The following is a 24709-nucleotide window of genomic DNA, read 5'->3' on the forward strand; positions in this document are numbered from 1 at the left end:
CGTCAGCCACCTTATCTGCCCTGGTTGAAGACAGAGCTACTGCCTCTGGGTACCGGGTAGCGTAGTCTACCACGGTGAGAATGTATCGCTTTCCGGAGCTGCTGGGGACGGACAGCGGTCCTACAATGTCCACCGCGATTCTCTGGAAAGGCTCCTCTATCACCGGCAAAGGAATAAGGGGAGCCTTAAGAGCAGGCCCCGCCTTACCCACTTTTTGACAGGTGGCGCAGGAGCGGCAGTAGTGTGTTACATCTGTCCCCATCTTGGGCCAATAGAAGTGTTGAGACAGCCGTGCCTTTGTTTTGCTGATCCCCAAGTGTCCAGCGAGTGGAATCTCATGGGCAATCCGCAACAACTCGGTTCTGAACTGATAGGGGACGACCAGCTGTCTTTCCCTCAACCACTCCTTTTTAGGATCTCCGGGTACTGTCTCCCGGTACAACCTTCCTCGTTCCCAGAACACCCTCTCCTTATCAGACTCGGAGGTGGGCGTCTCGGCGAGACCTCTCAATTTCTCCAGGCTGGCATCTGAGTGCAGAGCAGCCTGGAACTCCATGCTGGAGGCTGCCAGAAGTGACGTCAGGGTACCTCCTTTACTGGGACCCTCTGGAACCGGCTCTGGGTTCACCTCTTGTTCAGTCTCTCCTGTAGCAGCAGAGGGTCCAGAAGACAGTGCGTTACCTGCGATCTGGGCACTCTGACTGCGTGTGACAGCTGCTATGTACGCTGCCTCCCTGGGGATTTCTACAGACCCACCAGCCGGTGCTGCCCTGGGCTCTACCTCCCCATCCACCCCCAACACTTCAGGAGCAGTGCTACTTATGGGCCAGTTACCTTCCTCGGTGGCACTGGTCAGCTGCATGGCATTACCTTCCTCATGGTCCCCATGCACCTCCCCATTCTCTTGAGCACCGTTGCTTACTCCTGCCAGGGGTTCCTCAGCCGTCTCACTCCGCAGAGTGACGGGGCTGAGCACTTCGGTACCTGTGGACACATCTACCGCTTCAAAGAAAGGGTTAACGGGTTCAGTCGGCACAGATACATCAACATCATCATCATCCTTCCTAGGTGAAGAATGGTTATCAGTTTGCTTTGGTACATTCACATCAGCATCATACCTGGGGAAAGAATGGTTGTTAGTTACATCATTACTCATCAAGGCATTAGCAGGTAACACATTCAGTTTCCCATCATCAACATCATCATCAGGGTTAACGTTACCCTTATTATCAGTTTGGGGAAGGGTGTCAGGGACGTAGTATGCAACCATCCGCCCCAAGTCAGTCCCCAATAAAACATCAGTGGGCAGGTTTTCAGACACTCCCACCTCCCTCAACCCGCTCCCGGCACCCCAGTCAAGAAAAACTCGTGCCACTGGCAAGGGACAACGGGTGCCTCCAATCCCGGTGACAGTCAGGGTTTTCCCCTCAACAAACTCTTCAGGGGCCACCAGTCCAGGACGGATGAGGGTTCGTTCAGCCCCGGTGTCCTTGAGGCCTGTAGCAAGACAGGCCCCCACCTGAACAGGTTGAACGTTGTCGTCAGCCCTCCCAACCACACCTCCCACCAAAAGAACAGAGGCGTTGGGCCCGGGGGCCTTGGCTGGGGGGTTCTTCGGCCTATTCGGACAGGTGTAAAAGAAGTGACCAGGCCGCTGGCAGTGGTGACACAGGCGACTGTCAGTAGCCGGCCTGCTGTTGGCAACAGGGACTGGGCCTCCGGAGGGACAGCTAGCTGGGGCACTGGGGTTGGTTGCTGGCTTACCCCCTTTCCAGCTGGTGGCGACTGGCCTCCGAGTCTCGGGCTTCCGGTTGGCCTCGTAGTTGTCGGCGATCTGCGCCGCTTTGTCGGCGTTCGTTGGTCCGCGTTCGTCCAGGATGAACTCTCGGACCTCAGCTGGGCAGAGATGCAGGAACTGGTCTTTGATCATCAGGTCCCGTAGCTGCTCAAAGGATTCAACGGACAGTCCATGGATCCACTGGTCAAAGTGGGTCCTGAGTCCTTGCACCACATCACTGTAGCTATCATGTGGGCCACGTTGGAGGTGCCGGAACTTCTTTCGGTATACCTCAGGTGTCAGCCGGTATTTGGCGATCAGCGCCTGCTTTATGGCGTCATAGTCATCATCATGCGCTTGCGGAAGAGAAGCAAACGCCTCCAGAGCTTTGCCTTTTAGCCCTGGGGTCAAGTACCTGGCCCATTGGTCTTCGGGCAGTCGGTACTGTCTGCAGGCTTTCTCAAAGGCTCGCAGAAACGTGTCCAAGTCCCCATCCTTTTCCATCACGGGAAAATGCTCTAGCCGGGGTTTAGGAATCTGGACGCTGCTGGGCTCACTGCTTCGGGCTGTGGGGGCATTCCCACCCCGCTGGAGTACCTCCAGTTCATGGGCCCTCTATGCCTGGCGCTCGGCTCTCTCAGCCTCTCTTTGGCGCTCAGCTCTCTCCTGAGCTTGCTGGATCAGCTGCAGACGTCCAACATGGTCTTCGGCAGGGAGTTGCTGTAGAGCCAATTGCAGATAGGGGTCCAGGACTTCCCGGCTGGCGGTCTGCACCATCTGGACCCCTGCGGCTGCACAATCGGCACTGGTGCTGCCTTCTGCGCCCTGGCTCTCTTCCCATTGCACTAGAGCCGCGACCAACTGGGCTTTGGTCTTGTCGGCGACATCAATCTGCTTTGACGTGCACAGGGACCTCAGGATGTCCTTATTAAGCTGCTTATAATAAGATTCTCCCCATGTAGCCATGGTTGCCAAATAAAAGATAGAAAAGAAAAACGAAGAAATGGGAGGGAATACTTGTACGTACACACAAATGTCTCAGAACTAGTAACCACTGAGTCTGTTCTCCAAACCTATGAAGCAGGATTCCCGCAGGAACCGTGCAGGTTTTTAGTGAGATGAATGATTGCTCAAACCAAATCACTAATGCTCTAGGATTATCCCACCGCTCTGCCACCAATATGTGACGAACAGCCCACAGCCGTTCGTCCACTTACGGGCGACTAACGGGGGGTCCCGCTGCCACCAATATGCGACGGACAGCGGACCCTGTGTCACCACTATGTCACAGTCCCACCACTGACACAGGTGTATCAGCGGACGGAGGGACGAGACACACTGCCGGCACACGGCTATCACAGGCACAGTTGGGGCTTATCTTAGTATCCCACCCCTGGCACCATGTGACCAAAATATCCAGCAAGCTACTCTCGCTCTACAATTTGCCGCAGGGGGGGTTTATTTTGGATGCCCCACCACTGCTATCAACCTTCCAAGTACTGCGGGGATTTATGTATATCCCACTTTCTCAGTTCCACTTTGGAACTCGCAGCTCTCCGGCGCCCCCCTTACCCTCAGGTCAGTCAGGGAACTGCACCTAGGATAATTGGTCGCCGGACGGGCTGCCTGTTGTGAACCGGCAATTAGTCTTCTGCAGTAAGGGAATTATCAATGCTGTGGCCGCAGACCCTTATTCAGCAATATAAGACCCTTCTGGACTGCCAGCAAGCCGCAATAGCCGTGCACAATGCGCTGCCACCAGTCACGGTTACTTAATTCACAGTGTTAAATTAAGAGGGTCCGTGGCAAACCCCTTGAATTAGTAGCGATTATCTATCAAAGGCGTATAGTTCGATTCTTAGAGCATGGAGACAGATCTAAATAATTATTTCATTTATTTTCCGAAAGAGGACAGTGATTACAGATAAAAGTTGCTATAAAATTGAGACCTAAAATATGTACAGTACAGGTATAAAATAAAAGTGGAGAAAACAAAGAGATTACACTCTCAGTTCCATATTGTTCCTTAGGCAGACCATGCGGATTTAAGGGGGGTGGAGGCGGAGCTGCCCGTCTCCGCTCATCTGGGGTCTTTCTAGCACGACGACTTGAGCTGTTCTGCTCTGGTTTTGTCCAGGAAATGCTTTATAGACTTGCTATGTGACATCACGGAGAGATGCATGCTGGGTTAATCCCACCTCTCCCTTTTGGATTTAGAATTACACTAGAAAACTTATACTAATCATAACTCCGTGGGGGCAGCCCGCACAGACACATATAGGGCATCATTGGTTGTGATTTCTGGAGTACAATAATTCAAGACCAAATATGCAGTAGTTCTGATACACCGTTTAGCTGGAACACATATCTCAGGTTCTGAATGGATTAGGCTTCGCAAGAACCACGGCAGCGACGCTGTGACCGCCCGGATTACAAAAATGTGATTTTCATATCTCTAGGGTATTTGGTTCTTATGGTATAGTTTCTCATAGTTTTATTCGTTTCAAACAAAGAAGTTTTTCCCGCTCTGAAGAGGAGCCAAATGGTGATAGCAGGAAGTATCCTATTGCTAGCTGGAGAGGTGATAACACTTGGGGGAGGGTAGGCACTGCTATAGCTTCAGTGTGCCATGTAACTCAGAAGGGAAGGGGAGATTTCTAGCACATTCCAACAGAAAACATATTTTGCAGACATTTCAAACATTACAACTTTTAACGCTCATTAGTAGAGTAGAGATATTCAACCCTCCTCCCCTTTGGCAGCAGTATCGCCATTACTAAGATTGACCTATCCCATTTACATCATCATACATATCTCAAATGGCTATATCAAGGGAAGAGGGAGACAGACTTGGTTATGTAGAAGAAAAAGAGAAAGAAAATATAGAGAAAAAAGAAAGAAAAGCAAGACAAAGATATTGATTAAATGTCCGAGGCCCAGCACCCCAGTGTTATTCGCTATGGGAGACGTGGTAGTGTACCTTGTGTTAGCCAGGACTGAAAGTGACGTGACTCTTTAAATTGAATCCAAGGATGCCACACCGCAAACCAACTGGTACCCGACGTGTCATCAAAAGTCCCCATCTCCTCCATCCAACACAGAACATCCACCGCCTCCACCCAGTCAATCCGCCCAGGCACAAACGAAGACCTCCAAAGCCTGGGTATAATTTGACGCATTGCAGTCATGAGATATGGCAACATACTCTTCTTAATGTTGGATAATGAGCCTGGGAAAACGGAGAGCAATGCTTATCTTTGGGGCCGCCTCCACTTGTTTATTAGCAATATAATTATAGAGTGAGAATATTTCATTCCATAGGGGTCTGACACCCGACAGCTCCACCAGATATGTAGCATGGATCCCACTGACCCATTACACCGCCAACATAAGTCCGGGACTGTCGGACACATCCTGTGCAACTTAACAGGTGTTCTGTATCACTAGGAAAAAGCAATTAGTTCCAGCTGCGTGTAAAAAATTTTATTCTTTATTTCAACATTAAAATTATGTCATCTTCATAGTATGCCATACACACGGACACGGCAACGCGTTTCGATCTGTAAGATCTTTGTCAGAGCCATAGAGATACACTGATCTCAGCTGCATATATACTACATTTGATCCAATGACATGCACAAATACAATCACATGACAATTAACTCATTAAAATTACATAGCAATGTACAAATTAAATTAAAACACATGTTGCAAGAGAAATATTTATCTTTTCAACAATAATGAAGCATTAGGTCATTTCGTTTATTTAAACCATTCGGGGATCGGACATCTAGGTGATAAATCCAAAAAGCCTCTCTTGTTAACAGGCGTCGCTTTGAATCTCCGCCGCGGAAAGGAATTTTAACCTGTTCTATTCCTTGCACTTTAAAACTCGAGGTATTTCTAGCATGGTGCCTAATGAAATGCTGCGACACAGCTGATATATTACGATTCATGTTATTCGTATTCTCAATATCATGTAGATGTTCCCTAATGCGCATCTTCATTTTTCTAGATGTGCACCCTATATATGATAATTTGCAAATAGTGCAATCTATCTTGTATATTACATTAGTTGAATTACAATTGATATATTGTTTTATGGTATATTGCACTTTATTTGCCGCATCAGAAAATTTTTTTGTGACATTTGCATATCTACATGTTTTACATTTTGTAGCTCCACATCTGAAAAAACCATTGCAGGTTAACCAGGTTTTATTAGTTTTATTATTGAGAGAAAATAATTTATCTCCCAATGTAGGAGCTCTTCTCGATACTATATTAATACCTGGCTTTAATATATCTGCCAATTTACTATCTTCATATAAAATGGGCAAATATCTATTAATGATTCCCTTGATTTGTGGAAATTGGCGACTAAACTGAAAACAAATATACGGTTTTTTTCCAATAACTGTCTCATTTGCATTGCCATCAGAAAAAATCATTTTATTGCGTTTTTTATTTTTTACTATTTGTTGTGCTCGATTTAAAGACCAATCCGGATACATGCGATTTTTTAATTTTTTCTTTACATGTTCCAGTTCACTATCTAGATTACTCTCTTCACTACAATTACGTTTAACCCTTGTGAGTTCTCCTACTGGTATTGCTTTGAGGGTATGTTTATTGTGACTGCTAGTCGCATGTAAGATGGTATTCCCACTATAGGGTTTATGATGTGTTTTCGTAGAGATTATTTCCCCCTCAACACCAAATAAATCCAAATCCAAAAAAGATATATGTTCCATATTATGTTCATGCGTAAATTTAATATTGTATTGGTTAGAGTTTAGATATAGCATAAAGGCAGGTATGGCAGATACATCTCCATCCCAAATTAATAGGGTATCATCGATATATCTGCCATACCATGCCACCTGTCCATAAAAAGGATTGGAATCTGAGAAAATAAATTCATATTCCCAATACGACATAACCAGATTTGCAAGGGACGGTGAAAATTTGGCTCCCATGGCTACTCCCTTCAACTGTAAATAATAACACTGGTTGAAGGAGAAAAAATTATGTGACATCAAAAATATTACTACTTGCAAAATATAATTAATTAGATCCATAGAGTAGTTACTAAACCTTTTTAAATGAAATTGCAAAGCTCTTATTGCTAAATCGCAAGCACCACAGGCACAGTAGGAATTACTACCCGCAAGAAGCATTACATGACCAAGTAATTAAGAATGTGCAAAATTATTCATCCAGAGATTTAACTCCAAATCAAATTGAGATCTTATCTTTGGGGTTAAACTTTGCTCCGGATCAGGACTTTGATTTGTTCACAACTATACTAGATGTGAATAAGTTCATGCGGAACTTGACTGTTAAAAAACACTTTATGAATGATTCACAATCAACAATGAATGAAGAAGGAGAATGTGATGACAACACTCAGACAATAACTAACGAATTTTTACATATGAACTTTCAGGAGCAGGTGTCATTGGTAACTTTACAAGATTTGGATACAGAAAAAAATAGAGATATGGAATATGTTAATCAGTCATTAAATTTTTCCACAAAAAATCCCTATTTCTATCCGGTCCACGCGAGATCTGAATGTATGGACCGATTTCAAGATATAGTGGAAAAGGAATTGCAAATTTTGTTTAATCAAAAAAATAGTAAATTTAAAAATCTATCTGGCAAGCAATTTATAGCCCTAAGAGAATTAAAATCAATGACAGATATTGTTATAAAAATGTCAGATAAAGGTGGGGTAGTTGTGGTTCTAGATTCTAAAGATTATTATGATAAAATGATTGAGTTATTGTCAGATGAATTGACATACAGGAAACTGGATTATAACCCTTTAGAACAATTTAGGGATAAAACTAATCAAATTATCATGGAAGGTTTGGAGTTAGGAGTTATTACTAAAAAACAGGCAGAATATCTGCAAGTGAAAAAACCGGTGCTTCCAATTATATATGGAGTACCCAAAATACACAAAGGCTGTGGCATTCCTCCTATGCGACCGATTGTCTCGGGCATCGGTTCAGCACATGAGCATTTGTCACAATGGGTTGACACATTGTTGCAACCCCTTGTACAGAGGATGCCTGGCTATATTAGAGATTCCAAACAGGTGTTACAAATGTTTTCTAGTAAGATGTGGCTGTCATCATATTCATGGCTTAGTTGTGATGTAGTATCATTATATACATGTATCCCTCATGATTTAGCAATAAGAGCTTTGCAATTTCATTTAAAAAGGTTTAGTAACTACTCTATGGATCTAATTAATTATATTTTGCAAGTAGTAATATTTTTGATGTCACATAATTTTTTCTCCTTCAACCAGTGTTATTATTTACAGTTGAAGGGAGTAGCCATGGGAGCCAAATTTTCACCGTCCCTTGCAAATCTGGTTATGTCGTATTGGGAATATGAATTTATTTTCTCAGATTCCAATCCTTTTTATGGACAGGTGGCATGGTATGGCAGATATATCGATGATACCCTATTAATTTGGGATGGAGATGTATCTGCCATACCTGCCTTTATGCTATATCTAAACTCTAACCAATACAATAATAAATTTACGCATGAACATAATATGGAACATATATCTTTTTTGGATTTGGATTTATTTGGTGTTGAGGGGGAAATAATCTCTACGAAAACACATCATAAACCCTATAGTGGGAATACCATCTTACATGCGACTAGCAGTCACAATAAACATACCCTCAAAGCAATACCAGTAGGAGAACTCACAAGGGTTAAACGTAATTGTAGTGAAGAGAGTAATCTAGATAGTGAACTGGAACATGTAAAGAAAAAATTAAAAAATCGCATGTATCCGGATTGGTCTTTAAATCGAGCACAACAAATAGTAAAAAATAAAAAACGCAATAAAATGATTTTTTCTGATGGCAATGCAAATGAGACAGTTATTGGAAAAAAACCGTATATTTGTTTTCAGTTTAGTCGCCAATTTCCACAAATCAAGGGAATCATTAATAGATATTTGCCCATTTTATATGAAGATAGTAAATTGGCAGATATATTAAAGCCAGGTATTAATATAGTATCGAGAAGAGCTCCTACATTGGGAGATAAATTATCACCCAATTTATTTTCTCTCAATAATAAAACTAATAAAACCTGGTTAACCTGCAATGGTTTTTTCAGATGTGGAGCTACAAAATGTAAAACATGTAGATATGCAAATGTCACAAAAAAATTTTCTGATGCGGCAAATAAAGTGCAATATACCATAAAACAATATATCAATTGTAATTCAACTAATGTAATATACAAGATAGATTGCACTATTTGCAAATTATCATATATAGGGTGCACATCTAGAAAAATGAAGATGCGCATTAGGGAACATCTACATGATATTGAGAATACGAATAACATGAATCGCAATATATCAGCTGTGTCGCAGCATTTCATTAGGCACCATGCTAGAAATACCTCGAGTTTTAAAGTGCAAGGAATAGAACAGGTTAAAATTCCTTTCCGCGGCGGAGATTCAAAGCGACGCCTGTTAACAAGAGAGGCTTTTTGGATTTATCACCTAGATGTCCGATCCCCGAATGGTTTAAATAAACGAAATGACCTAATGCTTCATTATTGTTGAAAAGATAAATATTTCTCTTGCAACATGTGTTTTAATTTATTTTGTACATTGCTATGTAATTTTAATGAGTTAATTGTCATGTGATTGTATTTGTGCATGTCATTGGATCAAATGTAGTATATATGCAGCTGAGATCAGTGTATCTCTATGGCTCTGACAAAGATCTTACAGATCGAAACGCGTTGCCGTGTCCGTGTGTATGGCATACTATGAAGATGACATAATTTTAATGTTGAAATAAAGAAGAAAATTTTTTACACGCAGCTGGAACTAATTGCTTTTTCCTATTGAATACACGTCAGTCCAGACGGAGCTCCGAGGTCTGCGATGAACACTTGGTGAGCTGGCTTTTGTTTGCTTTTATGTTCTGTATCACTGTGTCAATATTTTATAGTCCAGCTCCTGGATTCCGCAGGACACCGACAGCCTATGCGCAGAGGTGAACGCCTTTCACACATTTCAGATGTAATTTCTCTGTTTAATTCCTTTTTGCCACTGGATCGTAAATCTGAGAGGCCCAACCCCCATACCCCTGGACACTATCATACCGTACATCAAAGAAACAGCATGTTCCAGCCCCTGTGGTAGGGAACATAGTCGCTCAAAAAAGGTGGACATGTGGTACGAGCCCCCCCAAAGCTAAAGACCTAACTGAACACATTTTTTAAGAGGTCATAAACTTGTAAACAACTCATGAAATAATAAAGTTATGTTAAAACCAAGCACACCATTGTTTTACTTGTGAAACTCTCACTAAGTTTGATATGTCACATGACCCTCTTCCCGTTGGAAAAAATAAAGTTGGATCCAAAATGGCCGACTTCAAAATGGCCACCATCCATCTTAAAAAGATTCCCCCTCTCATATACAAATGTGCCACAAACAGCCATTCCCATTTTATTTAGGTGTATACATATAAATGGCCCACCCTGTATATGTTAGGCGTTGGATTCCTGTAGCTACACAGGAGCCCAGAGCCTCACATACTGCTTTGCAGCAAGTCATTCCTGAGCCTAAGTACCGCTGCCGCTCCACTGAGCATGCTCATGAGACGATCTCCCATTGGAGCTCGGGAGTCACGTGCTCAGGTCCTTCCCCTGATCTGATTGGTCCATCTCAGAGGTCTGGAAGGTCCCGGCAGCGCACAGCTATAAAAGGCCCGCATGGCCTCTCAGCCATGCGCTAGTATAGACATTACTTGCTAGATGTGTGAATGGTGACGGATGTATGATTATGGTGACTGACTCATTTGAAACCCCTTCCCTCTGATATTACGCATGTGGATAGAGAATTAGTTCAGCAGTCAGCGCCAGTCAGTGGCAAGCCTTAGGCCACTGTGCACACCACGGCTCTACACTAGCGTCCAATTGTGCTACTCCTCACGGCACTATCGTCTCACGGCAGTCTCCTACGCCGCGCTGCAGCTCTCTTTGGCGCCCGCAGTAGCGATGCTGCACACATGGTAAGTCTGGACGGACGCAGTTCCTTCTGCCTTTGGTCCTGCACCTGTGACCTGATACCGTGTGTGCATATATCTGAGACCTGTGACGCTAACAGGCTCAGCCTTTTTGTGTTTACCCTTACTGGCATCTCTGTGATTAAACAGTGATTGCTCTGCACACCTGGGTGACGTTTAACCCCGTGCGCATTATACGGCCATATTGTGTGTCTGCCATTACTCAGCAGCAGTTATAACACCTTCTGCACAGTGGACCCCGAGCGGCGAACACACTTTATTTATTTTATTTAGTGCGTTCCGCCGTTCCTAACTATATATATTATATATATATCACTAACCCTGTAACTCATCCTGTCACCTAAGTACCTGCCTACGAGCCCTTGGTACCGTTTACTCTGTACCCTTACCCGTGCCTCAGTGACTACGTCACGCTGAAACGCTGAGGTCCTCACCAGCAACTCTGAGCATCCATCTTTATCACGTCGCACCCGAACCTGAGCCTCCCGACACTGCTGTCTAGCAAGCGCTCTGTTTTACCCTGACCCCTGGCCACATCCTTGGCCGGTGCTAGAGGCTTCCTCGTGCGTACATCCCCAGTTGCCTCCACAACCACACACTCCCGGTTCTTCCCGGATTTCTTTTTAAACCTGCGGTTTTCACACAAGTTTCTCTGCGTGAGACCCTGGAACTGAGCTGTCCCGAACTTACCAGGGGACATTTCCAGCTCTGGGTCCAGTGGGGTCTCCACGACCTCTACTGCCACAACCTCTAGGGGAAGCCTATCGGTGTTACACTCTGTCCCTAAGTTGGCGACCCCCTGTGGCAGATATCTCTGACTTGACATCTTCGGGTTCTGCGCCTGAAACAACATTTTCATCCTCCCTTGCCAATACCTCTATGGGGAGCCTATCAGGAGTACAATCTTTCCCTACGTTGGCGACCCCTATGACAGGTATCTCAACATCTTCGGGTTCTATGCCCGGCACAACCTTTACCGTGAGAGGGTTGACCTTGGTCTCCCACAGGTACCAGAACAGGGGCAAATCTCTACCCAACACAGTCCCATATGGAAGGGTCTTTACCACTCCCACCACATGTTTAATGTCCCAAGTTGGTGTGGAAAAATTAACCTCAGCGGTCAGGTACTCTCGGATTTCCCCATGGATACCCACCACCTACACTTTCCATCCTTTGGGTTTGTTTGCTGCTGCAGAACCTCTTGCTGCGACCGCTGAAACTGCAGCGCCTCTTGCTGCTGCTGTAGAACCTATTGCTGCGACTGCTGACTGAGCACAAACTGCTCCAAAAGTTCCTCCATTTCTCCAGCAGACTTGCAGAACTATCTGCAGCACTCTCTGGGGTATGTCTCAGTTCACACTGCCGCATTCTCCACCATATGTAAGGCAGCGATAGCACCGTACGCAGTGAAGAGGCAGTGAACCACAAAATTCAAAGACAAAAGTCTCTTTAACGTGTTATCTTCACACATAAAAGTCCAATCCACACAATGCATATAACTTCTGTGCATATAATTAGTATCCATTTCACCATTTGCAGAATATAGATTACTAGATGGAGGCTCGATGCTATTGCATCAGGTGGGCAGTAATGTCACGATGGTGGCATTCTTTGCAGTATTGAGAATCTCTTCTCCCCATGTGCTCACCCACCTATCCACTCTCTCTTTCCCCATGTGCTGACTTCTCCCATCTGTGCTCTTCTTTAACCGGTCTACCCCATGTGCTATCCCCCTTGTCTGCTGTCTCCTTCCTGTGCTGTCCTGTTTGAGCTGTCTCCTCCCTGTGCTCTGTCTCTCTCACCCCTGTGCGCTCTCTCTCTCCCCCATCTGCTGTCTTCTCCTCTCATGTCATCTCTTCTTTGACCTGTGTACCCTGTGTGTGTGTGTGGTGCATACGGCGTATACAGTGTGTGTGTGAGTGGTGAGAACAGCATACACAGCGTGTTTGTGTGTGCTGTGTACAGCGTATACAGTGTGTGTGTGTGTGTGTGGTGCGACGGTGTTCCGCTGGTGGTACCGCGCAAGAAGCTGGAACCACCAGCAGTTTCCATATTGAGACACCCATCACTTGGGTGTCTCAATATGGTGGTCGATGAACTTCCGCCACTTGGAATTCTGGGTTCCGGACACATCAGGATGGAACAGGATGTGAAGACACTACAAGGTAAGTATACATTAGATACGGCATCCTTCATTTTACAGGCACTAAACACACCAGTCTTCCTCTGACTTGTTCTCGTGGGTGTCTATGCGCCGTATCCAAGACTCTATTCAAACAGCATTACATGTTGCAGGCACTACACAGGCTAGTCTTCCTCTGACTAGTTCCCGTGGGTGTCTTGCTGCGTCACAGTCTCCTTACTCACACAGCCGTACACAGTCCAGGATATCCTCCGGATCGCAGCCGGGCACCATATCCACCTGTTTTGCAAACGTTACACACACCAGTCTACTTTCAGGCAAAGGACATCCACCTCCGGTTCACCTGCAGGAACAGGACTGTCTACATCCGAGACTAGTCACTGTGGACGACTTGCATCTCTGTGTACGCTGTGAGTTCCCAAGCCTCTTTCTGGCCCTGACACACCTGAGACTTACTAAGCCCTCTCTCAGACTTCACTAACCCTTTCCTGCAGGGCTTTTATCTTTCAGCCACATGGAAACCCTAGGTCCGGAATGGAACAGACTGGAACACTATCATACTGCAATCTGTTTCATTCACAACATCCAGAGCAGGTTTTCCCTACCTCTGTTGTGGACACTAACATGTCCAAGAATTACACTTACTTTTATTATCAGTCTGCATTGCAGTCACAGCAACGCCCATGACTGCCATGCACACCTATGGCCTTCATACGCCTCCATGCACATCCTGGGGAGAACACCTACCTGTGACATCGGTCACTGCTTCCCCATTGCAATCCCAGCTACGCCCATGACCGCAATGCATTCCCATAGCCTCAATACGCCTCCGTGCGCATCCTGGGGAGAACATGCAGCGCTCCCTAGCTGTAACAGGGGTCACTGCCTCATAATACACACACACATATTTTTTTTTTTGCCTTGTAATGATTTAATTTCCTATTCTGTCCAGATGTCACCGTATCCCAGAATTTCAAGCGGAGGAAGTTCACCGACTGCCATATTGGGACACCCTAGTGATGGGTGTCTCAATATGGAAACTGCTGCTGGTACCAAGCTATTGCGTGGTACCACCAGCGGAAAGTTGTCGCACCACACACACTCTATACGCACCACACACACACACTCAGGCTCACACACTCACTCACAATCTCACACACACTCAGTCACACTCACACACTCTCACGCAGCCTCTTGCGCGGTACCACCAGCGGAACACCGTCGCACTGCGCCTTTGCGAATTCCGCACACAGTGAATCATTCAGCTGATCCCTGCGACAGATGGAGCGTCTTATGGGGCATATTCTATGGAGCATCTTATGGGGGCATAATCTATCGAGCATTTTATGGAGCATCTTATGGGGGCATAATCTATGGGGCATAATCTATGGAGCATCTTAGGGGGCATAATCTATGGGGCATAATCTATGGAGCATTTTATGGAGCATAATCTATGGGGCATTTTATGGAGCATCTTATGGGGGCACACTCTATGGAGCATCTTATAGGGGCAAAAGATATGGAGCAGCATATGGGGCCTAATCTATGCAGCCTCTTATGGGGCCATAACCTTTATGGAGCAGCATATGGGTCATATTACTCTATGGAGAATCTTATGGGTCCATTATTAACCTTTGTGCAGCATTATATGGGGTGTATTTTGTATGGAGCATCTTATGGGGCCCATGATGAACTGTATGACTATGGGATGGAGGTTATGTATGATGAGTATATGGGCACAGGACTATGGGATGGAGGATATGTATGATGGGTATATGGGCACGGGACTATGCGATGGCGGATAAGTATGATGGATATATGGGCACGGGATTATTGGATGGAGGATATGTATGATGGGTATATGGGCACGGGACTATGGGATGGAGAACATGTATGATGGGTATATGGGCACTGGACTATGGGATGGAGGATAATCATTATAATTTGTTATAGATAACTACAGTTAGTTTCTATTCCCGGGCAATGCCGGGCTCTTCAGCTAGTATAATATATATACAGTATATATACCGGGGTTGGACAAAATAATGGAAACACCTAACGTTTTGGCATCATAATCTTCGAACATGTTATAAACATGCAAACCGTGACATATGGCAATGTTTTGTAGTTGATTATTTGTGTTATGTGTATGTAAATTAACTGTTTGTTTTGCAGAATTGTAAGAACATTGATGAGAACCTGATGGCAGACCACTCGGATTTTCAAAGAGGCCAAATTGTTGGTGCTCGTATGGCAGGCGCTAGTGTAACAGAAAGTGCCTGAATGCTTGGCGTGTCGAGATACTGTCTCCAAAGTAATGACTGCGTTTGAAAGAGGAGGAAAAACGTCCGCAGCAAAGCACAGGTCCGGCCGAAAGTCAAAGTTGACTGAGAGAGACCGTCGGACTCTAAAGCGAATTGTGAGAGAGGATCGCAAGACCACGACTCTGAAAATCACTGCTGAGCTCAATGAACACCTACAGAACCCAGTTTCCAAGAAAACTCTTCGTTGGGTGCTGCACAAATCTGGATTCCACGGAAGAGCTGCAATTAGAAAACCGCTGCTCTCAATGACAAATGTTTCCAAGCGTTTAGAGTGGTGTAGAAACCTCCAGAATTCGTCCCTCGAGCTGTGGAAACATGTGATATTCTCAGACGAATCATCGTTTACCTTATTTCCGACCTCTGGCCGAGTGTACGTTTGGAGACAGCCGAAAGAAGCATTCCATCCAGACTGCCTTCTCCCAACCGTAAAACATGGCGGAGGTTCTGTGATGATCTGGGGTGCTATTTCGTGGAGATCCGCTGGGCCAATGATATCCCTTCATGGAATAATTAACAGCAGAGGTTATTTAGGCATTGTGGGCGACCAAGTGCATCCTATGGTTCAAGCACTGTTCCCGGAGGGGAACACCATCTTTCAGGATGATAATGCACCAATTCATACAGCTAGAATCGTTAAAGCATGACACAAGGAACATTCTAATGAAGTTGAGCATCTCATCTGGCCCCCACAATACCCAGACCTCAACATTATTGAGCATTTATGGTCGATTTTAGAGATTCAAGTTAGACGTCGATTTCCGCCGCCATCGTCGCTCAAAGAACTGGAGGGTGTTTTAACTGAAGAATGGGCTAAAATTCCTTTGGAAACAATTCACACCTTGTATGAATCCGTACCTCGGAGAATTGAGGCTGTAATCGCCGCAACGCAAAATGTTGACCTACACCATATTAAACTAACTTTTGTTGATGTTTCCAGGTGTTTCCATTATTTTGTCCAACGTGTGTGTGTATATGCCGCATACACTCGTGTATAAGCCGAGATTTTCAGCCCATTTTTCTGGGCTGAAAGTCCCCCTCTCACTTATACACGAGTCATATACCTGGGGGTCGGCAGGGGAGGGGGAGCGGGGGTGTCAGAGATCATACCTATCCCCTCCTGGCACGGTCTCTGCAGCCCTCCCCCCAGCTTTTCCCACGGTCTCTCTCCCTTCCTTCCTTCAGCGGTCACGTGGTACCGCTCATTAAACTCATTAATATGCGCATATTTAATGAGCAGTACCATGCGACCGCTGAAGGAAGGAAGGGAGACAGTGGGAGAAGCGGTCGGGCTGCAGAGACAGTGCCAGGAGGGGGTAAGCATATCCAATATTCACCTGTCCCTGGTCCATCACTGCTTGCTGCTGCATCCTCTGTCAGTGACGTTTAGGCAGCAGAGAGCGCGATGACGTGATTGGTGCACGTTGCACCCTCTGCTGCCTGAATAGTCACTGACAGGACGTGGCAGACAGCGGCGATGAAACGGAGACAGGTGAATATCTCAGGTGCTTGGTCCTGAGCGAGCGGTGACACCGGCACCTGTCCCCCATAGCGCGCCGGTGTCTCAGCCTGCTCAGGACCCGACACTTGGCCCCCAGTCACAAGAGGTAAGCATGCCTTATTTTTTTTTAGCAACAACAGCAGCAGCATATGGGGTCTATTCTATGGAGAAACTTATTGGGGCAGATTATGGGGGCATATTCTATGGAGCAGCATATGGGGGCAGCATATGGGAGTATCATCTATGGAGCATTTTATGGGGGGCATTATCTATGGAGCAGCATATGGAGGCATAATCTATGGAGCATTTTATGAGGGCATAGTCTATGGGGCATTTTATGAGGGCATAATCTATGGGGCATAATCTATGGAGCATCTTATAGGGGCATAATCTGTGGAGCAGCATATGGGGCATAATCTACGGAGCATCGCATGGGGGCATAATCTATGTAGCGTCTTAAGGGGCATAGTCTATGGAGCATCTTACGGGGGCATAATCTATGGAGCATCTTATGGGGGCATAATCTATGGAGCATAATCTATGGGGCATTTTATGGAGTATCTTATGGGGGTATAATCTATGGAGCATCTTATGGGGGCATAATCTATGGGGCATTTTATGGGGCCTAATCTATGGAGCCTCTTATTGGGGCATAATCTATGGAGCGTCTTATGGGGTCATAACCTTTATGGAGCAGCATATGGGGCATATTACTCTATGGAGCATCTTATGGGGCCATTATTAACCTTTGTGCAGCATTATATGGGGTGTACTTTGTATGAAACATCTTATGGGGCCCATCATGAACTGTATGGAGCATTATATGGGGCTCCTGATTCAATATGGATGTTCAAAAACATTTAACCTACTGATGTATATCTATAATATAACGCTGTAAGCGTCACTCTGTCCGAAGCCTTTATAGACTGCGCAAGTGCAACGCGCTTGCGCAGTCTGGCCCCAAACAGAATGAGGCATCCAGCGGTGAGGAGTGTGTATGGCGCCCGGAGATGGCAGTATGCGTACATACCGCAATCTCGGGCGCCATACTTAGCTGACCAGGAGGAGCGTTGCCGCGGCGCTTCTCTTCGCCGGAGACCGGGGCAGGCGTGCAGCCGGAATCGCGCATGTGCATAGCGTGATCCAGCGCCATTTTACTGAAGACACATTTGCAGTGTGTCTTCAGCAATATGGCGCCGGACAGCACTATGAGCATGCGCGTACTCCGGTGCCAGACTCCTCCCCTGGCCTCCAGCAGAACATGACAGCACTGGAGCACAGGAAAGAACAGTGAGTATATATTTTATTTTGTATGTGTGCAGTTTAGTAGGGTGAGGGGGACCACGCATACCACGAAAGGGGGGGTGAAGGGACCACGAGTACCACGAAAGGGGGGTGAGGGGACCACGAGTACCACGAAAGGGGGGTGAGGGGACCACGAGTACCACGAAAGGGGGGGTGAGGGGACCACGCGTACCACGAAAGGGGGGGTGAGGGGACCACGCGTACCACGAAAAGGGGGGTGAGGGGACCACGCGTACCACGAAAGGGGGGGTGAGGGGACCACGCAAGGGGGGGTGAGGGGACCACGCGTACCACGAAAGGGGGGGTGAGGGGACCACGCGTACCACGAAAGGGGGGGTGAGGGGACCACGCGTACCACGAAAGGGGGGGTGAGGGGACCACGCGTACCACGAAAGGGGGGGTGAGGGGACCACGCGTACCACGAAAGGGGGGGTGAGGGGACCACGCGTACCACGAAAGGGGGGGGTGAGGGGTCCACGCGTACCACGAAAGGGGGGGGGTGAGGGGACCACGCGTACCACGAAAGGGGGGGGGTGAGGGGACCACGCGTACCACGAAAGGGGGGGGGTGAGGGGACCACGCGTACCACGAAAGGGGGGGGGTGAGGGGACCACGCGTACCACGAAAGGGGGGGGTGAGGGGACCACGCGTACCACGAAAGGGGGGGGTGAGGGGACCACGCGTACCACGAAAGGGGGGGTGAGGGGACCACGCGTACCACGAAAGGGGGGGTGAGGGGACCACGCGTACCACGAAAGGGGGGGTGAGGGGACCACGCGTACCACGAAAGGGGGGGTGAGGGGACCACGCGTACCACGAAAGGGGGGGTGAGGGGACCACGCGTACCACGAAAGGGGGGGTGAGGGGACCACGCGTACCACGAAAGGGGGGGTGAGGGGACCACGCGTACCACGAAAGGGGGGGTGAGGGGACCACGCGTACCACGAAAGGGGGGGTGAGGGGACCACGCGTACCACGAAAGGGGGGGTGAGGGGACCACGCGTACCACGAAAGGGGGGGTGAGGGGACCACGCGTACCACGAAAGGGGGGGTGAGGGGACCACGCGTACCACGAAAGGGGGGGTGAGGGGACCACGCGTACCACGAAAGGGGGGGTGAGGGGACCACGCGTACCACGAAAGGGGGGGTGAGGGGACCACGCGTACCACGAAAGGGGGGGGTGAGGGGACCACGCATACCAGGATACGGGAGTGAGAGGACCATGCATACCAGGATAGGGGGGGTGAAGGGACTATGCATACCACGAAAAGGGAGGTGAGGGGACCATGCATACCACGAAAAGGGAGGTGAGGGGACCATGCATACCAGGTTTGGGGGGTGACGGGACCATGCATACCACGAAAAGGGGGGTGAGGGGACCATGCAATCCAGGATTGGGGGGTGAGGGGACCATGCATACCACGAAAATGGGGGTGAGGGGACCATGTATACCAGGATTGGGGGGTTGGGGGACCATGCATACCAGGATTGGGGGGTGAGAGGACCATGCTTACCAGGATTGGGGGGTGAGGGGTAGCATGCATACCAGGATTGGGGGGTGAGGGGTAGCATGCATACCAGGATTGGGCAGTGACGGGACCATGCATACCACGAAAAGGGGGGTGAGGAGACCATGCATACCAGGATTGGGGGGTGAGGGGACCATGCATCAAACAAAAAGGGGGGTAAGGGGACCATGTATACCAGGATTGGAAGGTGAGGGGACCATGTATACCAGGATTGGAAGGTGAGGGGACCATGCATACCAGGATAGGGGGGTGAGAGGACCATACATACCAGGATACGGGGGTGAGGGGGCCATGCATACCAGGATACGGGGGTGAGGGGACCATGCATACCAGGATTGAGGGATGAGGGGGGCCAAGCATACCAGGATAGGAATAAGGGGGTACTGTTATGAATGGGTCACCGAGGAGGAAAAAACAAAACAAGCTAAGTCACAGAAAACCAGAGAGGTTGGTAACTATGCAGATTGCAGATCCTTGATCCTAACTACACAGCTAGCAGCAGCCGTGGAGCGTACCTACGATGAACCTAGATGCCTCGTCACGACCGGAGGACTAAATAAGCCTAAAGCAAAAAAAGGGGAAAACTAACTGCCCCAGAGCAGACCCCAAAGGAATAGACAGCCCCCACACATATATTGACGGTGAGACAAGATGAAAACACAAACACAGGCAGGAAAATAGGCTGAGCAAACGATGGGGCCCAAACTAACTAGAAAGGATAGGAAAGGAAAGACACTGTCTACAATCAGCCAAAAACCCTACAAAAATAATGTCCAACACTTCTGATAACAAAATTAACCCTGAAGTCACAAGACATCTCCCACTATATCAGCACTCTGAAATATTCTGAGACAGAGCAAAAAGAGGCCAATCTAATAAGGGACAAAAAGCAAATTGGCAAATACAGATAAATAAGAGTGGAAATTCAGCACAGCCCCAGCCGAGGCTGGCTGACCACACAAAAAACTGAATAGACCAGCAAAATCAAGTGTGAACATTAGCAGAAAAACTTAGCTTGAGCTGACAGGAACAGAGCTGAGAACCAAGACCTGACAAGCCAGAAGGAATCACCAGCACCAGAATAGGGCGTCGGCTGTCTTAAAACCAGTCTGAGATTCCTGAGGTCCAATTGTCATCCTCCTTATCAGGTGGCAGCTCTCCACTGATTAAATCAGCCTCACCACCTACTGTTACCACCAGAGGGAGTCTGGAAGGAGAACTCACAACTGGTAGACCAGAAAATGAACTCATAACAGGGTACCATGCATACCAGGATTGGGGGGTGAGGGGACAATGCATACCGGGATGAGAAATAAGGTGCCATGCTTACCAGGATTGGAGGGGGGTGATGGTACCATGCATACCAGGATAGGGATGAGGGGTGCCATGCACACCAGGATAGGAGGGGGCAGCACACACCAGGATGGGAGACCATATACCAATAAAAATGCTCGCCACCCGGGCGTAGAACGGGTTCATAGTTATATATATATATATATATATATATATACACACATATACACACACACACACACACACACGGTGGTCCAAAAGTAGGTGGACAGAAAATATTTATTTTTATTTATATATAAAATTATATTTACAAAGACAAGCATAACATTGACAAGCAAATTTTATTCTAAACAATAATACAAAAGCCCTTACATTTTATCAACGCAGGTGCTCAAACTGTTTTCCATCACAATTTGCACAGCTCTGAAGTCTGCCTCTTGCGCTTCAACAAACATTTTTGCACAAGTCTCTTTGGGTATTAATTTCTAGAAATGCATCTCTTATGTAATTTTTCAAGTCACTGACACTTTTTGGTTTTCGACTATAAATTTTGTCATTGAGTACTCCCCAAAAGAAACAATCCAATGGGGTCAAGTCTGGTGAACGTGCCGGCCAATCAAGTGAGCCTCTTCGGCCAATGCATTTATTAGGAAATGTTTCATCAAGATACTCACAGACTACTCTTGAATAATGTGGAGGGGCCCCATCTTGTTGGAAATAAAGGTCACTTGAATTAGGCTGTTGCACAGGACTATGGGATGGAGGATGTGTGATGGGTATATGGGCACGGGACTATAGGATGGAGAATAATCATAATTTGTTATAACTAACCACAGTTACTATGCCTGGGCAACCAACATACATACACATATATATATATATATACACACACACACACAATATATATATCTATTGTTTTTGTGAGCTGTCAGTGTGATTTTACAGTAGCCGGACATACGGTAAATTCCCGGCTTTTCGAAGGAAACCAGTGCGTAAAAACTGAACAGCACTCGCCGTTTATCACACCATCTCTGCTGAAGAACAGAATCCCCCCTTAGGTTACCCCATTTTGGAAATTACACCCCTCTGGGAATTTACCTACAGGTATAGTGACAATTTTGATTCAATGAGTGTTTTCCAGAAACAAACAGCAGAGGATGTTGCTGAGTAAAAATTGCAAATCTGTCAGTGTTGTGCCTACTACATTGTACCGCCCTGTACATTGTGCCCAGCTTGTGCTTCTGGAGATATCTGGAACCTGTAAATTAGGCGGACTCTTGTGGTTTAAGCACACTCTGGGGCTCATAAGGGAGGGGAGGCATTTGGATTGGGGGTGAAGAATTCGCTGGGTTTCTTTTTTTTTTTTTTTTTTTTGGGGGGGGGGGGGGCAATTTACATTTCCATTGTCTCTGGGTTGTGAGTAACGTGAAAGCCCCCTATATTTTTATTGATCGATCAGAGTGGGGACTTGTTTTTTTTTGTGGATGAGTTGAAGCATTTGTTTGGAACATTTTACTTAACATTTTGGATCACATTTATCCTGCCCTTTATGTTGAGCACACACAACGGCGTTTTCATCTAAATCTCTGTTACATTCACTATAATGATTTACTCTGGACTCCCGATCCCGTGAAACATCCCCCAGCATTACACGGCCCCCGATCCCACCAAACATCCCCCAGCATTACACATCCCCCGATCCCACCAACCATCCCCCAGCATTACACATCCCCCGATCCCACCAACCATCCCCCAGCATTACACATCCCCCGATCCCACCAACCATCCCCCAGCATTACACATCCCCCGATCCCACCAACCATCCCCCAGCATTACACATCCCCCGATCCCACCAACCATCCCCCAGCATTACACATCCCCCGATCCCACCAACCATCCCCCAGCATTACACATCCCCCGATCCCACCAACCATCCCCCAGCATTACACATCCCCCGATCCCACCAACCATCCCCCAGCATTACACATCCCCCGATCCCACCAACCATCCCCCAGCATTACACATCCCCCGATCCCACCAACCATCCCCCAGCATTACACATCCCCCGATCCCACCAACCATCCCCCAGCATTACACATCCCCCGATCCCACCAACCATCCCCCAGCATTACACATCCCCCGATCCCACCAACCATCCCCCAGCATTACACATCCCCCGATCCCACCAACCATCCCCCAGCATTACACATCCCCCGATCCCACCAACCATCCCCCAGCATTACACATCCCCCGATCCCACCAACCATCCCCCAGCATTACACATCCCCCGATCCCACCAACCATCCCCCAGCATTACACATCCCCCGATCCCACCAACCATCCCCCAGCATTACACATCCCCCGATCCCACCAACCATCCCCCAGCATTAGACATCCCCCGATCCCACCAACCATCCCCCAGCATTAGACATCCCCCGATCCCACCAACCATCCCCCAGCATTAGACATCCCCCGATCCCACCAACCATCCCCCAGCATTAGACATCCCCCGATCCCACCAACCATCCCCCAGCATTACACATCCCCCGATCCCACCAATCATCCCCCAGCATTACACATCCCCCGATCCCACCAATCATCCCCCAGCATTACACATCCCCCGATCCCACCAATCATCCCCCAGCATTACACATCCCCAGATCCCACCAATCATCCCCCAGCATTACACATCCCCCGATCCCACCAATCATCCCCCAGCATTACACATCCCCCGATCCCACCAATCATCCCCCAGCATTACACTCCCCCGATCCCACCAATCATCCCCCAGCATTATACAGCACCCGATCCCACCAATCATCCCCCAGCATTACACAGCCCCAGATCCCACCAATCATCCCCCAGCATTACACAGCCCCAGATCCCACCAATCATCCCCCAGCATTACACAGCCCCCGATCCCACCAATCATCCCCCAGCATTACACATCCCCCGATCCCACCAATCATCCCCCAGCATTATACATCCCCCAATATCGCACTCCCCTTCAAATCCCTCCCGGGTATCCCGCTCCCCCTTCGCCCCTTCGTACCTGCAACTTCTGATAGGGTAGAGGCTAACTCCAAGTGCCGGGTAAAGGACCTTTGATGACGTCATGGCCATGTGACCGGAAGTTGCCACAGGAAGGGGCGGGGCCTCCCAGTACAGCCCTGAAACCAGGATGTACGTGGTGCTGATGACAGCGAGAGGACTGAGGGATCCGGGGTCGGATGAGGGGAGGTTCCTGCACGGGGGCTGCACAGGGAACGGGGGAGTGTATGTGTGGGATAGAAGGGGGTCTGCGTGGGGAAGGAGGTGGTATTACTTGTGTGGGTCTGGATGTGGGTGGGGAGTGAGCAGGGAAGCAGGTGATGGTGATATTCCTTATATGATTCTCTTCCTGTAGGGGGCGCTGAGTCCTGGTTTGTACATGAAGCTCTTTATCTCAGTAATAGTATTGGGTGACACAGGACTGCAGGTCCCTAGCCACGCTGATATTAGATAGTGATCAGCATGTTATTGTATGCAAGCTGTCATTATGTCTGCAGATTTTGGCTCTGTGCTATTGTAGTATTAATTTCACAGATAGGGTGAAGTGCAATGAATAAACTTTGATTAGAGTAATGCACTTTATATTTATACTAGCTGAAGAGCCCGGCGTTGCCTGGGCATAGTATCCAACTGTGGTTAGTTCTAACAAATTATAATGATTATATTGCACATAAAAACAGTGCATCTAATCCTATCCTGT

The 24709-nt window shown here is 47.5% G+C and overlaps 1 protein-coding gene across 1 annotated transcript in view; it reads right to left on the reverse strand.

The window, feature by feature from the left end:
• LOC141051122 (uncharacterized) overlaps window positions 1-24453 on the reverse strand; it is a 175294-nt gene extending 150841 nt beyond the window's left edge. Inside the window, exon 1 of the mRNA XM_073548009.1 lies at window positions 24011-24453. The gene's annotated coding sequence lies outside the window, so the exon portion shown is untranslated. The remainder of the gene's footprint in view (window positions 1-24010) is intronic.
• Between the last annotated feature and the right edge of the window lie 256 nt (window positions 24454-24709).

This window comes from Dendrobates tinctorius, unplaced genomic scaffold (genome assembly GCF_039654945.1).
Source record: "Dendrobates tinctorius isolate UK_male_01 unplaced genomic scaffold, ASM3965494v1 ptg000155l, whole genome shotgun sequence".
In the NCBI taxonomy this organism is placed as follows: domain Eukaryota; kingdom Metazoa; phylum Chordata; class Amphibia; order Anura; family Dendrobatidae; genus Dendrobates; species Dendrobates tinctorius.